The sequence below is a fragment of the Arvicanthis niloticus genome, chromosome 6 (assembly GCF_011762505.2).
Source record: "Arvicanthis niloticus isolate mArvNil1 chromosome 6, mArvNil1.pat.X, whole genome shotgun sequence".
Classification (NCBI taxonomy): Eukaryota; Metazoa; Chordata; class Mammalia; order Rodentia; family Muridae; genus Arvicanthis; species Arvicanthis niloticus.
Window position 1 is genome coordinate 46,713,883 of NC_047663.1, and position 17,523 is coordinate 46,731,405.

Below are 17,523 nucleotides of genomic sequence, written 5' to 3' on the forward strand. Positions count from 1 at the left end.
TATAAAGGAAGTCTCATTCCTTGCTATCCACTCTCGGCTCAACTAGGACACTGTGAGTTATAGAGGGCAGACTCATCTTGAGTTTGGATCAGTACAGATTCTAACCTTCAGCATCTGTTCCTGAGGTGAATGATGCTCATCCAAATCTTTACTGTGTTTTATGTTTTTTAATCATTTATATCCTCTCTCCCTCCCTAAATATTTTTTATGCAAAGAAACATCAGTATAAATGAGTCCAGAATAAATAACTAAGAAAAACAATGTGTGTGGAAGGACACAGTTCCAAATCAACAAAGTTATATGCCAGGGAAACCCAGTGAAGTGTGTAAAAGCATGGGCACGGAGCCTGGCATACAGTAAGTATAAATGAATATACAGTAAGTATATTCACTTCATGTCTAAGACCATGCCATCTACACCTCTAACCAAAGCTGCTCTGACTTTGTGGTCATACTGCAGGGGAAAACTATGTCAAGGATGTGACCCCTGACTGAGCTCAGAGGAGACAACTCTACACTGGGTGATGAAGAGATAGGAAGAAGTAGATCAGCTGTGTTCTGCTCTCCTCACCTACTGAAGAAACCTTGCTTCAGCTCCGATAAAGTGTTCTATCAACAGTGAACTTAAAGGGCCAGAATGATTTTATCTATATAGAATTTTCATAAATGTTTACAAGGTATTTTCACAAGCCTGATCTCCTTTTATCTGTACAGAGAGCTATTTGGGTTGGGTAGGACCACTATAACTTTTCTTGTTTTATTGAAAAAGATAAAGGAGTCTAGAGAGGCTATATGAATTGCCTAAAGCCACACAAGTTGCCTATAGTAGGGGTTGACTGAAAGCTATATTTGCACATTACTTCAGAGGGGGGAAATGTTTAAATTATGTATATATGTGTGTGTTTATATACATGAGTATACTGGTGCCCAAAGAGGCCATAAGAGGGTGTTAAGGTTCTTTAGAGATGGGGTCACAGGTGGTTGTAAGCTGCCCTATATGGGTGCTGGGGACAAATGGTTGTCTGCAAGAGTAGTAGTTGTTCCTAACTGCCGAGCCATCTCTCTAGCCTCAGATGTATTAAATGGCTAGAGATATAGCCATTTGTATGTATTGCATTGAATGGCTATGAAGATATGTATTGAATGGCTAGAGATATAGCTTGGTAGGAGAGCATTTATTTAACATGTGCTAGGTCCTGCTTGATTTATAGGAAGCACACAAAAACATACAAACCTACATAATGGCTCACAATTATCCTTAACTCCAGTTCCAGGGATCCAATGCTCTCTTCTGACCTTCATAGGCACCAGGCACATATGTGGTGCACATACATATACACAGGTAGAACACATTAAATAAATAAATAAATCTTAGCCTGTGTTGATTAACAGGTGAATAGCTAAACAAAGTGTAGTACATACCTATAATGAAGTAATTCAGTCTTTAAAAAAGTTAAAGAAATTCTTACATATGCCACAATTCTGAAAACATACTAAATGAAATAAGCTAGTCACAAAAAGAGAAATCTAGAGTTCATAGCATAGTCAAATTTAAGGAGAGAAAAAATAGAAGGGTAGTTTCCAAGGGCAGGGAGTTGAAGGAATGAGGAATGGTGCAGAGATGCAAATGGAAAAGATGAAAAAGTCCTGGAGATGGATGATGGCGATAACGTCCAACAATGTGAACTTACTTAATGCCGCAGAACCTCAGGTTTTAAAATTGGTTAAAATGCTACATTTAATGTTATATATGTTTTACCACAAATAAGTAAAACGAGATGAACACACTTTGAAGAACTAGACTAACCAGATGTGGCAGCATATATGCTTAATCCCAGCACTCAGGAGGCAGAGGCAAGAGGCTCTCTATGAGTTCAAGGACAGCCTGGTCTACATAGACAGTTCCAGGCTAGCCAAGGCTACATAGTGAGACCCTGCTTCAAAAAACAAACAAACAAACAAACCCAACAAAGCAATAAACAATCAAAAATTTAGAATAATTAGGGGAAAGCTTTCTTTTTAGCTCCTAAGCCTCTTCAGATGTCTGGTACAGCCATTTCACAGCTTCCAGTATTGAATAAAAAAAACCAGGCCATTAGTGAACATGGGCTTCCCTGTGAGCCTAGGACAACTGGGCTTTCCTAGATATTGTGGTCTGATTCTCAATGCCAAAGGTCAGCTCCGTCTGCATAAGACCCAGAGTTAAAGGGAAGGCTCATAAAGGGCTTCTTCAGTTGTCAATTTATAGGAATCCTTTGGGAAACAGAGCTCTTTTGGAAGATTAGAAATGGCCTTATATAAAAATGTAAGCCAGTGGTAAAACATCAAAGCCCAACATTCAGTGCTATATCCAATGGCTTTTAATATTCTTGAGATGACCCAGTCAGGCTTTGTCTCCAATGACAGAACTGCCTGGTTTGGTTTTGTTTTGTTGAGACAAGGTTTCAGTGTGGAATTCATGTAGACCAGACTGCCTTGAATTCACAGAGATCCACATGCTTCTGCCTCCTGAATGCTGGGACTAAAGGTGTATGCCACCTCATCTGACATGAACTCTCTGTTCTTTAATATTCATTTTAGTTTGAAGACTAGAAAGGATATAGATTGGATTGTGGGAGGAATTCTACTGCTGTGCCAAGGGTCAAACATCAAAGTGTTGAATGGATACTGCTTGACGATTTCTACCGTGCTCACTGTATCTCTAAAAACAGAAACTGAAATCAAAACCACTCATGAAGACAGGGAGATGGGTCAGTTTGCTTTAGAGACTGCCGTACAATCATCAGGACCAGAGTTTAATCCCAAACACTCATGTTAAAGCCTGGATCAGTGGCATGTGTTTTTAATCTCAGCACTGGGGAGGCAGAAAGATGGATCCCTGGAGCTTGTTGGCCAGCCAGCTCCAGGTCCCAGGTGAGAGCTCTCGTCTCAAAAAATAAGGTGAAAAGCATAATAGTTGACTTCTGGCCTTTGCATGTATGCATGAGTATGGGCATGCACACATGCATATACACAGGAAAGAAAAAAAAAAAAGAAGAGGGGTGGGGGGATGAGGAGGAGAAAAGGAGAGAGGGAAATGAAAGAAGAAGAAAAAAAGAAAAAAAAAAGTCCTACTCTCCCTAAAATAAACAAAAACTGCAGTCAGGGTGCAGTCAGGGCTGATAATTAATCTCTCAGCTGCTTATATGTTATGTCTTTAAAATACATGGTGGAATTGATCAGCTACAACTCTGATGAGTATCTTCATTCTTTATATTGCCGCTCCCTGAATCAGACAAAGGCAAATATGAAAGATGTTTTCTTGTATGTCTAGAAAGACATGTTTTAAAAAACAAAAAAGGGGGAGGGGAGCTGGAGAGGTGGCCGAGTGGTTAAGAACGTGTACCGCTTTCTCAGAGGACCCAAGTTCAATTTCCAGCCTCATGTCAGGAGGCTCACAACTGCCTCTAACCCTAGCTCCAAGGGATCTGATGCCCTCTGCTGGTGTCTATGGGTACCCCCATTCATGTGCAACAGAATCAGAGCATGCACACACAAGCGTGTACACACACACACACACACACACCTACCTTTAAAAAGATTCAAAACGGTTGGTCTAATTAGGATAATTATTTTGAAGCCATTTAATACTTTTTCCCTCAACTCTCAAGCCCAGATCTCACTGGAATGTAGATTTTTTTTTTAATATCTATAACCCAGCTGTGATACTTGCCTTCCACCTTTACCTGTATATTTGTTTCCTCCAGAGGGCTTCTCCCTCAAGTGAGATGTGTAAGGCTTCTGTAGATGCTGGGGAACAAGATGGAACAAAAATGCTTCACACCTGGCTCCCAAATTACAGGAACGCTGGAGTGGGGCCAACATAAGCTGGCACAGTACCAGCTGAAATGGACATCAATTAATGAGCCTGTCATCTTTCAAGACTACAGGTTTTGTTTTTTCACTCCTCAATCTGCATTGCTCCACAAACCAGCCAGGGTATCCTGGTAGGGTTTTCCAGATGGGATCGTTTCCTTCAGATTTCACACTTGCAGATTTACTGCAGAATTTGTTTTTAACCCTCCCTCTGTTTTTTAATACAAGGTGACTGCTCCATTACCTTGCACATCCACATTGCAGTTTTTTTTCAATTGAATTTATTTGTCCTTAGTAAAAAGAGAAAATTTTACTTTCAAAAGAAAATAAGAAAGCTCAGAGCTGCCTAGAAGCTGATGCCTTGTTTACCAAAAGGCATTCTAAATAACTCAAACTGGTGAAGGGTCAGAGATTCTTCTCTGTATACATCATTTCTACTGGAGTCAGAGGCCAGAGAGCCTTGACCAAACAACATTATCCTGGCTAAAGGAACAGTCCTCTGGGTACTTAAGCAGGCTGTGTCAGTGATCTACTTCATACACAAAAAGAGAAAAATTCTGCTAATGTCTAGTCAGAGGCAAATGCTGTAGCTGTTTGAGAAAAAGTCATCAACAGGGACTAGCAATTAAAAAGTGACAGGATTCACCCGGAGTTCTGGCACACACCTGTAATCCTCAGGAAGCTATAAGGTGGTCTTAAGTTGAGACCAGCCTGGACAAACAAAAAAGTAACAAGATTCCACATAGCATCTTCTCTTCACTTTTGTTCTATGGGCAGAATACATTTTCTATGCCAAACCTAAATGGGTTGTTCTGTAGAAATACATATAAGGAACATGAAAGAATCTCTGGCCAATATTGCATCCACATTTAATGAATCTCCTGAGAACTGAATTCAGCTGCCTCAGGGGCTGGTCTACTACTGCCATTTGTTCTCATACGCAGTCCACGTGGAAGTGTCCTGACTAAGCTCAGCTGATGCTTGTTTCCCCTCCACAAAGCAGTTGGCTCCTTGGAGTTATCACTTTAGGGCTCAGGAGTGCTTACTATCACAAACAACTTCACTCTGGGACATACTCAAACAAGAAGCCTGTCCATTCTGTTTTCTAGAACTGCCAAGGTCTCAGTGGGTCTGGAGTTGATGGCAACAGAGCCAAGCTGAACGTTAGGAGTCCAGAATCAACATCAGAAGCAGGGGCAGGAACTAGGGAGTGGCTGAAGAAAGCTTCCAGGGTCTGTCTGTAGAACTCAATCCCCACCTCCCTTCTCCCCTAAAATTGTAACTCTAAAAACTATAAACTCTTTCCAAAGGGGTGCTTTTTGAGCACATCTGCTGACTAAGGTCTCAATGTCCTTACTTTCCTCTATCCCCAGTCTCAGGATTGAGTCAGTCTAAACAATTCTAAGTAAAAGGACATACCCGAGCATGAGAGATAATATTTACAATACATATTTATTTGACAAAAGACCTTTATCTGAAACATATGAAGAACCTTTATATCTCAGTAAGAGGGCTGGGTTTGTAGCACTTGCTTAGCATACAGGAAACTCTGGATTTGATCCCCAGCACTGCATAAACCAGACATTGTAGTACATGACTATAGTTCTAGCACTTGGGAAGTAGAAACAAAAGGATCAGAAATTCAAGGCCAACCTTGGCTACACTGTAAAGTTCCAGGCCAGCCTTAGCTACATTAGACCATGCCTCAAAACAGACTTAGTAAACAAATCAACCTCCTTGAACTCATCATCTTCCTGCCTCTGTCTCCCAAGTACTGATGTTACAGGTGTGTGCCACTAAGATGAACCACCAACAATATATTTTTTTAAAAATAGACAACAGATGTAATTGGACAATTCAGCAAAGAAGACATACAAACAGCAAATAAACACATGAAATGATGCTCAATATCCTTAGCCACGAGAAAAACGCAAGTTAAAACCATGTATGAGATACCTATCACAATGATTTAAAGAAAAACAAAACAACAACAAAACCCTCCAAATAACCTGATGGTGCCAAGTCCTGATAATGACACAGAGCCACAATGTGTATATATGGAGATATATTTGGGGATATAGAATAGTACAGCCACTGTGGAAAAGAGTTGAGCAGTTACATTAACTACCCATTCCATTGCTAGGTATTCACTTACAAGAAATGAAAACTTAAAGCCTACTCATAAATACTTGCAGTTGTTCTATCCATGATTACACAAAATTGCAAACAGCCCAACTATTCACTAAGTGGTGAATGGATAAACAAACTGTGGTGGTATATCTATACAATGCTTGGCAATAACAACAGAAAGAGTTACTGACAAAGGTAGCAACCTGGATGAATCTCAAATGAATTATCTCATATGAAAGAAGCCAGACTCAAAAGCTGTATATTGTTATGACATTCTAGAAAAGGCAGAGTAATAAGGACAAAAAGCCAAAAAACTGCCTGGGGACAGGATGCAAGGACTAGGATTGCATGTATGAAGGAATTTGGGGGGTTATATAAAACACTTTATGTTGTGATAAACAATTATGGGTGTTTGTCAAACTATAAATCAGGGCTAGCAAGACAGCTCAGCAGGTCAAAGTACTTGACGTGCAAGTCTGAGGACCTGAGAGTTTGATCTCAGAACCCATGGTGAAAGGAGAGAACTGACTGACTCCTAGAAGTTGTCTTTTGACCTCCACATTCATACTATGGCATTTGTACACACAAACACATACACACATAAGGACACACACGTTTGCAAGAATGCACAAATTAAAATGCAAAATTAAAAAACTGATTTGGAAGAAGAGGGAACAAAACAATTTGGTCCCTGGGGCAAAGGGAGAAACTAAAGGACGTGCGTGACTCCATTCTGAGGATGCACATTCTGAGGACATACACTAGTACATCACAAGTGTAACAGAGCTGCACCCTGAGAGTAGAGGCAGTAGTAAACCAGAACCAGCTTTCTATTAAAATAAAAGGAACGTTATGGTCCTAAATTTTCATTGTTACAGAGAGAAAACAACCTACACCATGCAGATAAAAAGATACTAAGTCCCAGTCTGGTCCTCCTCCTTCATTTCCTGTTTCTTTTGGGCAGCAGTCTCTGCTTCTGCAAACAACAGTATGTGTAAGCAGAAATCACCAGGGAAGTCAGAGGCCTAGCCTTGAATGGGTTAATGTGTATAGAACCTAATAAAAACAAATCTCAGACACATGTTTAATAAACAAACACTTGCTAAGTAATAATTAAATGTATACTTGAAGAAATACCATGTTGTTTTGGAAGCAAACCAAAGTATTTGCCATAACAATTTGTTTGTTTGTTTAGTTAAAATTTATTTTTGTTCAACAAGGTTTCACATAGCTAAGGCTAGTCTTAAACTTACTATGTAGCAGAAGCTGGTCTACTTCTTCCTCCCACGTGGTGGAATTACAGGTAGGCACCACCAAACCTGGTTCTATATATAACCAAAGTTATGTACATCATTATCCCATGAAATGATGGGAATAAGCACCCCAATTCAATAGTTTGAAAGAAAAATATACTGTTTACAGTGAGGACATAGAACCAAAGAAACCAAGTAAGTAGAATGGATAAAGATGTGTGTTTAGAGCCATCAGTACTGGAGAGCTGAGAAAGCCAGGGCTCAAGACAGAGAACATATTGCCACTCCCACACTTGTGGCCGATCTCCACACCTTTGTCTCTCAGCATAACCCTTTGAGTACTTCTTGGGTGCTTCCACAAAAGAGGAGGAATCCTTGGAAAGTGTAACTAAGGTGGAAGCTCAGCACATACCTTTAAGGCAGCAAGCATGTAGCCCAAGCACTTGCTCATGTATACATGCAGAGAAAGGGCTTTTTCATTTAAATTGAGGAAGTTGCCATGTCTACCTCTATAAGCAAAAGTATTAATCATCCACCGTCTGGTTTTAATCCATATGCTCCTGGTCCTGCATCTAAATGTATTGTTATCAGGGGAAGGAGCATTTCTGCTCAATCTTATTCACCAGCCAAAACTCTGAAAATGTGAAAACCACATTGGTGAAGTACCTTCTTGAGGGCCCAGAAAACTGTAAGCTAAGTTGCTGCTTTTTTTGTTCTCATCCCTTACCCTCACCCAATGATGAACAAATGTGAATTTCAGAGGAACTGGGGGTGGTGGGGAGGGAGGGGGTTCAAGTTGGGAAAGCTCAAGTTACACATTTTTTCATATCTTGGAGTGACACTATCCTCAGGGAAATTAGCACTTTCTCTTCTGCATTTCCCAAAGGGGAGCCTGCCAAACAACCTGACAGACATCAGCCTGTCAGATGCAAGCTTGGGCACCCAGGTGTATCCCTTTCAAGCACTTACAAATCAAATGGCAAGCCTGAACAGCAGGCTTGCTTTCTTCTGGTTTGTGCTTTGCTAGCAGTAAAAGCAGGGTCCAAAACCTGTGTGTATAGCCAAGCATGGTTTTCTCACTGTATGTGTTGGAGACCCTTCCCCCTCTTCAGCCAGGGTAGACCCACAAAGGACCCCAATGCCCATATGTGTGCTTGAGTACCTCTAAAGCCATCAGTCACCACCCTTGTAGACTCACTCCAAAATACACATGGGGCCATCAGGACACAAAAACTCTGCCAAGATTAGGGGATGGGAAGGGCAGAAGAAACCACAATCTGCCTAAGCCTCCCTTGAGAACAGTGCTAGTGCTGTAGGGAACAGACTGACAGACAGAGTAGACAGACTCTAACCAGGCCTCCCTCTGTTTTCGAAGCAACACAAATGTTTTTCATTAGAAGTTCTTTGCCCCACAAACACTCATATATGCGGCTATGAAATCCACATACTTCTGCTTTTTTGGCAGCCTGTCCCAACAACCTCTCCTGTTCCTAAGAAACAGAGCAGAGATGAGGAGGAACAGATTACAGTATCCCCAGCACAGGTAAGTGGAGAGACTCAGAAGCAGGCTTAGAAAGGACAATGAGATGGAGCAATGTTCAGTCCAGGGAGAAACAAGAATATTCCCTTTTGCTGAAACAAGTCCTATCTGGATCTTACTGGTTGTCATCCATACTTCAAGCTTAAGATTTGACTGTACTTTCCAGTAAAGTCTGCAGCTGATCTTCATCAGGAGGTGCTGAACAATATTAAAAGCAAAACAGGCAAAATCTCTCCGTATACTGATTATAAAATCTGCAAAATTCTAGTACTAAAACATCAGGGAATGCAGGCTGCTTAGTAACCTGGCTTCAAACACTCACAAGCAATTGAGTATGCACTTGTAAGAAGCAGCTGCATGACAAACTGAGGCCATGAGGGAACTATGTTCTGCCCATTTCAAGTCAGAGCTGAAGGGTGGGCACATGGAAAGTCTAGGAAGAAAAACCCACAAGAAGACTTCAAAAAAAAAAAAAAGAATGAAAAGACAAACAGTGAAAAAAGTGTGAAAGTAAATGGCATGTAAGAAATCAAAAGGAAACCCCCTATTCTGGCAGCATTAGAGTTCCCCAATTTCACAAGACCAAAAGACATTCCAGGCCAGGGAGATGGCTTTGAGGGTAAAGCCGCTCACCATCAACCCTGCTGACCTGAGTTTGATCCCTAGAACCCACATGGTGGAAGGAGGCAAAGACTCTTGCAAGTTGTCCTCTGACCTTCACATCATGCTGTGGCAAGAACCCCTTCCCCCACCAGATAAATAAGTGTAATAAAAAATTTTTTAAAGGAGACCCCCCCCCCATGCCTTGTTAAGCAATTGCTCAACCTACATTCATTGTGCAATTCCAACCTTACAGAGCTTTTTGCTGAACACATGCAAACCACGTTTTCCTTTGCAGTCTGGAATTAAGAAGGGTTTCTCATTTTTCTCTTCTTTAGTTATGGGAGTGTACACAGAAAAAGTCTTGCTTGACAAGCATTACTACAAATAAGGCTCGTATATGATTTCATCTACGATTTCTAAGTTAACTGCTAGTTAAAAACATTTGACTTTTGTCCTTCTTGGTAGCTAAAGATTAGTATTTTCTGTCACTAATGATAATGGAAACACACACACACACACCCCATAGCCCACAAAAACATCAGCATTTGTTCTAAATGATGACTATACTAGCATTTATTCAGCAATTAAAAATGGCAGAAGTCTGACTATATCATGGAGGACTCTATTAATCACAGACTTTAAAAAAAAAAAAAAGATTTATTTACTTAATGTATATTAGTGCTCTATCTGCATGTACATCTGCATGCCAGAAGAGGGCATCAGATCCCAGGACAGATGGTTGTGAGCTACCATGTGGTTGCTGGGAATTGAACTCAGCACCTCTAGAAGAGCAACCAGTGCTCTTAACTGCTGAGCCATCTCTCCAGCCCACAAACTTTCTTTTTAGAGAAACCATAGTAAACAGGTATACAAAATAACAGGTGTACTCAGAAAGAAGCATGAAAAAAATACAAGTGGTCACATAGGAAACAGACACATTTGCCTATATAAAAATCTAAAATTATACATTGTGAAATTATATACATGCACAAGTAAGATATTTATTTATTTATTTATTTATTTATTTAATGTGTAATGGTGTTTGCCCTGCATATATCTGTGCCCCACAAATGCATGATTTACAGGTAGTTGTGAACAGCCATGTGGGTTTTAGGAATTGAATCTGGGTCCTCTGGAAGAGCAATCAGTGCTCCCAACTACCAAGTCATCTCTCCAACCCCATTAAAAGAATAAATAAGTTTATATAAACATTACTAAACAGGAGAAAACATTTTGAATGCATAAAACATAACTAGAACAATATATAAAGAATTCACTATCAATAATAATAAAGATGATAATGATATAAAAATAAGCAAGGCCATAATGTGCAAGGAAGATATATAAATAGATAATAGATAGATCTTTTATTGCACTGGTAAATACATGGCAGTTAAAGATGTGTATGCAAGCCAAATAAAGACTGGGGATAAGACAACTAAAGTCTGAGCTGCCAGAGTAAAGACATGGTAATACCGTTAACACTCATTATAAGCAGCTACACTTGAGGAGTAAGTACCACACTTATAGTTAGGCCTAATTCACTAACACACACACACACACACACACACACACACACACACACACACACACACAGTACAGTGGTAGTGAGTCTGCATGTATATCTGTGTACTACATGCATGCCTGGTGCCTGATGAGGCCAGAAAAGGGAGTCTCCAGGAATTGGTGTTACAGAAAATTGAGACCTGCCATGTGGGTATGTGGGTGAGGAAATCTAATCTGAGTCTTCTGTTAAGAGCACTGGTGAACTGACTTGAGCCATCATGCAAGTTCTTATCTTTGTTTTGATTAGCACTTCCCACACTAGTGGTGACTATGTTTTCATGATTTTATTGACAGTTCACAGTACAGACTACACACAGTCTTCAGTACTTTTATGATTTTGGTATTTTAGGTATACCACCTGCATTTGGATTAGAATATTTCCAATTTATAATGTTTTTTTGGGACATAATTCCATTCTGAGTTGAGAATCTGTAGTGTGAACTATCAGTAAAATCAGACTACTCCTGTTTATGCCCACAAATATACTAGGATTATAAGTGTACAACACCATGAATGACTACCAATTTCATCAACGTGAGTGTGCGTGCTGGCGCGCCTGTACATGCACATGACTGGAGGCCAAAGGTGATCTTGCTGTCTTCCCCTATTGTTCCCTATCTTTCTGAGACAGAGTTTCTCACTGAACTTAGAATGTCTCTGATTGGCTACATTGGATGGTCAACAAGCCTCAGGGATTCTGTCTCTGCCCCACTCCTAGTATGAGATTATGAGCATGCACACTGCCATGTCCAGCTTTTTATGTGACCCTGGAGATCCAAACTCAGGTCCTCGTGCTTGTAGAACAAACTCTTAATGACTGAGTCCTTTTTTTTAGCCTTGAGTTTATTTTTAATTGTGGCCCATATTTATTAAGTCTAGAACCAAAGACTGCTTGTTTACATGAATGAATATAGGCAGATTTCACGGGTAGGTGGTCAGGCTGCTAGCATAGCTGACTTTCATTTCAGGTTTTAGCTATCAGCTATTCACATCAGTCAACTGCAAGTGTAATTACTGGTTATCTCCTGACTGTCTTGCCTGAAGAACTTGAGACTTCAGGACACTATACAAGTTTTCTGTCCCTTAGATGTTACACTATCACTAATCTTAAGAGTTTGTCAGCCTGGCAGTGGTGGCGCACGCCTTTAATCCCAGCACTTGGGAGGCAGAGGCAGGCGGATTTCTGAGTTCGAGGCCAGCCTGGTCTACAGAGTGAGTTCCAGGACAGCCAGGGCTACACAGAGAAACCCTGTCTCGAAAAACAAAAACAAACAAACAAACAAAAACAACAACAAAAAAAAGAGTTTGTCCTTGGTGGATTTCTGAGTTCGAGGCCAGCCTGGTCTACAGAGTGAGTTCTAGGACAGCCAGGGATATATATATGATATATATATAATTTATCTAAAATGATAATAGACCATCCTAGGAACACTTCTTGGAGATTTCTCAATGGTTTGTGTGTAAAACAAACAACTAGTTTATTTTCCAGAAACTCATATTCTAATTACTCAGAAAAATTCAAGATTTGAAGACACTCAACCCAGAGAAAGCCAGAGGGAAACTCAATCCAACTTCTTCTGTTCATGTGAACTCTTACTTCTTTGTGCTGTCCTTAAGAACTAGTCTGAAAGATCAGATATCTCTGTCAAGCCAAGTTAATGGTTCCCAAGCTCCTGGTGAGAAATCATGCTTCCAGAGGCCATAAAACTGTCAAGGTCTCAAGGACCAACCACACACCTACTGCACTTCTCCGAGCATATGCATTACACTTAGATTGCCAGAATTTGAATCCATCACGCTTAGCCATGCCATCCTGCCTGGGCACTGTTTTAAAGCTTAACATTATTCCAGGGCTTCTGGGAAACCTAAATGAAATAATGTAAAGCTTAGGATAGCACTAAATACACGATAAGCATGAAGTGTTAGCTGTGTGCCTCAGAGTTCTTTTAGGAAAGAGATTACCCAGTGTCTTCATTTTCTTTCAGGAGAGATTGTTCATTAAAATGTGAGGATAATTGCTTTTTCTAGAGCTCAGAAAGTTACCTGGCAACAAGAGGTGAGGTATGTGAGCTCTCAGGTAATGTTTTCTGAATTTGAAAGTTAAAGGCAGAATTGGTAACTACCACTCATAGTCTTCCTGTAAGTTTTCCAAATATCCCTGGAATCTTTATTCTTACCTGGTCTAAAATGTTGCCTTGTAACTACAATCTGGCCAGCTATCAAGTACCTAAGAGCAGTTGTTCTCCTTATGTAGAAGCTTTAACACTAGCATGGCCTAAGCATGTGTTAGAAATACAATTTCAGTCACTCCTCCCCACAACGAGTAACATTCATGTGAAGCCCAGAAACTGGTGTTTTAACAAAGTTATCAATATGGTTTTAATGAATACATGTGAGAATTACTAGTCTAGAACAAAAAAGAATACCTAGATACTTGATCTTCCAAAGACATGGACATAAAAACAGTCTTCAGGGCTGGAGAGATGGCTCAGAGGTTAAGATCTCTTGTTGCATTGTGGGTTTCTAGCACCCACAATGTGGCTCACAATCATTTGTAATTCTAGTTCCAAAGCATCTGATGATACCTGCTCTGTGAGCACCAGGCACACATGCAGACAAAATATTCATTCGTATAAAATAATTAAATCTAAAAAAACCCACCAAACCAGACAAAAAACCAAAGTCTAGAATCTAAGAAATTAGATTGATATATTAAGCAATAACTGATACAATCTGAAAGTACTGGAGTAAATCAAGGTAATGATAATTCACAGGCATACAAAGGATTCATAAAGTGGCAGGAAAGCACAAAAAAAGATAAGAGCAACAAAAAGGCACATAGAGAGACATACACAATAAAACAGTTATGGCCAGCAAGACAGCTCAGGGGGCAAAGCTACCTTCCACCATCCCACATGACCTGAGTTCTAGTCTCAGGACCCACATGGTGGTAGGAGAGAACAGATTCCTACCAGATGCCCTCTGACTTCCATGCCTATACTGTGGCATGTGCACCTTCCACACAAAATAAATAAAACACAACAAGAACGAAGGTTAGGTCCAGAAATGCATTTGTGAAATGGATAATGAAAAGTTCCTCATCTATAGTGAGAAAAGACAAAACAAATAATCAAACAAAAATAAATCTGAACTTATAATGTCTCTTTGCTATAAGCCAGAGGACTTTTCAAAACACTATATAAGTTTACACCCAGAACAAAGACTCTGGATCAAACAGGCAAAACAGAGAAGGAAACACACAGATCATAGTTTGTTTCTAAAATTTGGCTAAAATTATTTTTCTGTAGATACTTATGGCCGATAGAATGGTGTAAGAGAAACCACCTCAAAGGGTGAAAACAAAAGATTGGAAACAGTATTGTGCAACAAACAAAACATATTTTCTTCTCTTCCTTTCTTTTCCTTCTTTCCTTCCTTCCTATTCTTTTTTCCTGTTTTTTTGTTTTTGTTTTTGGTTTCTTTTGTTTGTTTTTGCGACAGGATTTCTCTAGGTAGCCCTGGCTATCATGGAACTTATTATACAGACCAGGCTGGCTTCAAACTGACAAGAGATCTGCATGCTTCTGCATCCTGAGTACTGGGATGTACCACTATACCTGGCTGGCTAGCTCGATCCTCTGTCTGTCTGTCTGTCTGTCTGTCTGTCTGTCTGTCTGTCTCTCTTTCTGTCTCTCTCTCTCTCTCTCTCTGTGTGTGTGTGTGTCTCTCTCTCTTTCTCTCTCCCTCTCTCTCAACTACTGAAACATCTCTCCAGTTTAGAGCATTTCTTTTTTTGAGACAAGAGCTCATGTGTCCCAAGGCTGGCCTGAAACTACAGCTGAGGATGACATTGAACCTCTGATCCTCCTGCCTCCAACTAGGATTACAAGCTTAGACCACCATGTCCAGTTTTATGTGTTACTGGGGATCAAACCTAGGACTTTATGCATGCCAGGCAAGCACTCTCCAACCAAGCTACATCCTCAGTGGGAATATTTCTTATTGCCTATATAGAGAAAAATACCGCACCCTTTCCTTCAACAGTCTCCCAAATTCTCATTTCACTCAATATAAAAGTAAAACAGCTCCACAAGACTAAGCAAAGATGCTGAGTACAGTGGCACACTTGTAGTCTCAGCATGTGGGAGGCAGGAGTCACTCTTGTCTATCTCAGGAAATGTTACAAAATGGTAAGTTATTCAGTATTGTAAGGAAGTTAGAAAGCAGACACTCTCATATTCTACAATTGGTCTTAGACATGAAAAGACCTAAAATTTGGTACAACCTCTATAATCTAGCAATCCTACTCAGAAAGTTTATCCTTGTAAATTAATGAAGAAACATTAAACTATGTATAATGCTGCTTGATATGACATCATTGATAAAACAAAAATCAGTAATTTCCTAAAAAATAAATGACTAAGGGACTAAATAAAAATTTATGACATTTGTGATATAAACTATACAATTACATGCATTTATTTTATAGGAGATAATTAAACTTTATATTTACTTGTTTGGCATTTTGAAGTGGGGGTCTCCCTATGTTCTCAAAGCATGCCTTGAACTCTTGGGCTCAACTGACCCTCCTGTCTCAGGCCTACTAGCAGGCTGTATTCATTTCTATTAAGCTTCTTATATTCAAACCACAATATGCAGTTTCTTTCTTTCTTCTTCTTTTTTTTTTTTAAGAACAGCAAACACCTTTATTACATGAGCTATGAAGGATGCTTATTTGCCTTTCCGGGCTTTGATCTTCCGCAGATAGAACTCTAGCTCCTTGCCTTCGAGCACATAGCCATCTGCTCTGCCACACTGGCCTGGTCTTGAGGCAATACAGGCGAGAAGCTTGCCCTGCTGGAACTGTTCCTCCAGAATACTGCTGACTTTGGCATTCTTTTTCCTTTCATCATATTTCTTTTTAATTTTCTTTGATCGTTTTTTGTTTAAAATCTCTTCCTCCTCGGGAGTCAGCTTGGCCCCCTTCTTGCGGCCCAGGGGCAGTGCATAGTGGGACTCGTACCACTGCCCCACTGCCGGTTCGGTGTGCTGTCAATAAGCACAATGCAGTTCCTCACCAGGGTCTTGGTGCAGACAAACTCATTATCGATGCATTTTAGACGACATCAATGATGCTTGTTTTTTGAGTACAACACTCAGAGCCTCAGGAAAAGTTCCCCACATCCAATCTCAGAGCACCGTACTTCTTATTGCCTCCTCGAACTCGGACTGTGTGTATGCGGCGAGGGCCAATCTTAGTGTTGGCAGCAGGTCGTCCCAGCTCATACTTCCGCTTCTTGTGGTAGGGTTTTCTCTTATCCCTGGTCTTGAGGCGCTTGTGCTAGTTGTCCTGAGAGATGCCCATCGCTTGGTGCTGGCTGGAAAGAGCTTAATTTTTTAAAAGATTTATTTATTTTATGTATATGAGTACACCATTGCTCTTTTTAGCCATACTAGAAGAGGGAGTTGGATCCCATTACAGATGGTTGTGAGCCACCATGTGGGTGCTGGGAATCGAACTCAGGACCTCTGGAAGAGCAGCCAGTGGGTGCTCTTAACCACTGAGCAATCTCTCCAGCCCCTGTATCTTTTTTCTAATGTTGTCCTTCTCATTACTTCCTACCAGGTTCTACCTATAAAAGCTACTGAGATTTTGGTGAGGAGATATATATGAAGAGTTTAGTACCACACTGTCTAGAACACAATCAGTGACTGAAAAACAGTTACTATCAACATTATTGGCTTCATTATTTGCCTCCTAACTTGAACAATATAATGTGACAGTGTTTATTTGCTCTCAAGATGACTCAGCAGGTAAAGGTACCTGTCACCCAAGCTGACAACTTGAGTTCAATCCCTAGGACCTGTACGATGGAAATAGAGAACTGAACCCTAACAGTGGTCCTCTAACCTCCACATGCACGTTATGGAGTATGTCCATCTGTATGGATGGCTATTGCCAGCACTCAAGCACTCATTTACTATGTTTAAGATCCTGGGTATTATTTCTAAAGCTTATAATGGAAATGTATATTTTATATACATATGAAAGTAGAATGCTATAATGGATTCAACAAATCCATTATTCAGAGTCAACAGGATCAACACTTAGCTTCACCATCCCATTTATATTCCCACCTACCTCCAGTCACCCAGATAATTTTGAGGTAAATCCTAGTATACATTAGATTTTTTTTTTCTTTTAAAAAGACAGGCTTTCCCTGTGTAGTCCTGGCTGTCTCGAAACTCAATTGGTAGACCAGGCTGGCCTTGAACTCAGAGGTCTGACTGCCTTTGCTACCTGACTGCTGGGATTAAAGGTGTGCACCTCTCCAGAGTACAGGCTGGTCTTGATCTCTCAATCCTCTTGTGTCAGCCTTTTGAGTGCTATGATTTAGAGGTATGTACCACCATATAGATAGCAGAATATGGAGTTTTCTATTTTTTTTTGCAACAGGACCTCATGTAGCACAGGCTAGACCTGAACTTAGTACACAGACCTTCCTTTTCCCTATTTCCCAAGAATACTATGCCTGGTTCAGTAATAGGGCTTGAAATATTGAAACAACGGTTTTAA

The 17,523-nt window shown here is 40.3% G+C and overlaps 1 protein-coding gene and 1 pseudogene across 5 annotated transcripts in view; both read right to left on the reverse strand.

Moving 5' to 3' along the window:
* Smg6 (SMG6 nonsense mediated mRNA decay factor) overlaps positions 1 to 17,523 on the reverse strand; it is a 222,766-nt gene that overhangs the window by 77,490 nt on the left and 127,753 nt on the right. The window lies entirely within an intron of this gene.
* On the reverse strand, positions 15,597 to 16,311 carry LOC117709851 (small ribosomal subunit protein eS8 pseudogene; annotated as a pseudogene).